Here is a 1872-nt window from a genome sequence, read left to right on the forward strand (position 1 = left end):
TTTCCTGCCATTCCTTTCTGGCCTGCCAAGTTTTAGGTGATAGGTCTGTAACCTCTCTGATAGGTTTCCCTTTGTATCTTAGGGCCCTTTTATCCCTAGCTGCTTTCAGAATTCTCTCTTTACCTTTTTATCAGTTTCACTATGATATGTTGTGCGGAAGGACAATTCAAGTTACGTATTAGGGGAGTTTTCTATACCTTTTGGATTTCAATGTCTATTTCTTTCCCCAAATTGGGGAGTTCTCGCTATAATTTGATCAAGCACCCCTTCAGGACCTTTTTCTCTTTCTTCTTCTTTAGGAATTCCTATGATATGGAAATTGTTCCATTAGATTCTATCAGTCAGGTCTCGAATTCACATTTTGTGCTCCTGGATCAATTTCTCCCTCTTTTTCTTGGCTTTCTCTTTTTCTATAACTGTTTCCTCTAATTCACCTGTTCTCCTCTTTGCCTCTTCCATCTGTGCAGGGGCCACCTCCATTGTATTATGCACCTCATTTATAGCTTTTTTTAAACTTGTCACAGTTATTGTGAAGGTCCCTAGTCTTTGTATCAATTGCTTCTCTGATGACTTCTTTGCTTTTTCAAGTCCAGCGATTAATTTTATGACAATTGTTTTAAATTCTGGCTCAGTTTTGTGGATTATATCTGTTTTGAATTGTTCTGTGGTTAGGACTTCTTCCTGGAATTCCTTTAAGGGAGAGTTCTTTCACTACATCATTTTGGCTAGCCTTTGTCTCTTGGCAGTTTTAAAAGCTCATTATGCGCTGTGCATCTGTTAGTATTTCACTATTAAAGGAGGCTCATTGACTGTCCAGGGCCTGTCCATTCAGGAAATGTTCTTTTAATGGTGTTTCTCGGTTTCTCTTGTTGTACCATTAGTTATTTTATTTCCTTACTCAGTGATATTTGGGACTCTCCACCATGTGTACTTTGGCTTGGGTCTTGAGGGAGCCCTGAAAAGGAAAACGGACAAACACACTTGTAACCAAAGCGTGCAAACTCAGAGACAAATCAAACAAAGAAGCAAACCAAAAGGGGAAAAGAAAAAAGAAAAGAAAAAAAAGGGGGGGATAGAAACAACAAAAGACAAAGGACAGTCAAAAAGCATAAAACTCTTGGAGAGGAGAGATAAGAATGAGATAAGGGAAAATATATCTGGATGGCAAGAGTTGATCTAATCACAGAAGTGCATCAATGTTGGTCTTTTCCAGACTCCAGGGGGGCAAAAGGAGAAATGCAGAAAAAAACAAAAAAAGGAAAGAAAGGAAAAAAAATGAAGCAGCTCTCTATCATGGATAGGTATGCTTTGGTGCAGGTAGGTCATGTCTCGGGGGCTGCTCTATGCTGCCCCGTCTTGGTGGTTGTGGGGAGAAGAATGGTGGCACCCCAAAACCTTCTCGAACCAAGTGTTGTAAGCCACTCTTGAGTCTGATCTCACTGTGCCTAGGGCGAAGGATGTTGGTTTCTCCAAGCCCTGCCTTGTTTCCAAATCCTAGTCCACTTTAATGCTACGGCCCGAGATGATATGTACTCTTGCAGGTGGGCAGCTTTATAGCCGGAATTGAGTAGGAGGACTGGAGACCAGCTTTCTCCTGGCTCTCCCTGGAATCAGCGTGCTGCTGAGCCCAAGGAAATATGTGCCAGCTAAAGGGGATGAATTTCTCTCCCCACACCCCGCGGTTATATACGGTATGATAGTATCCCCCTGCATCCTGGGCTGAGGTTTTTCTCTTCTTTAGAAACCACTCTATGAGTGTTTTCAGTCTCTCTTTCTCTTCCCCTGGTCTCTCTGTGGCTCTTTGTGCTCTGCCCAGCTCTGCACTGTGCAGGGGCTCCCTCCCCTCAGAACCTCTGCCCCCAGTCCATTTTT

The 1872-nt window shown here is 42.8% G+C and overlaps 1 protein-coding gene across 1 annotated transcript in view; it reads right to left on the reverse strand.

Annotated features, from left to right (window-relative positions):
• DAPK1 (death associated protein kinase 1) overlaps nt 1–1872 on the reverse strand; it is a 470647-nt gene that overhangs the window by 227305 nt on the left and 241470 nt on the right.

Source organism: Suricata suricatta, chromosome 13, assembly GCF_006229205.1.
Source record: "Suricata suricatta isolate VVHF042 chromosome 13, meerkat_22Aug2017_6uvM2_HiC, whole genome shotgun sequence".
NCBI lineage: Eukaryota > Metazoa > Chordata > Mammalia > Carnivora > Herpestidae > Suricata > Suricata suricatta.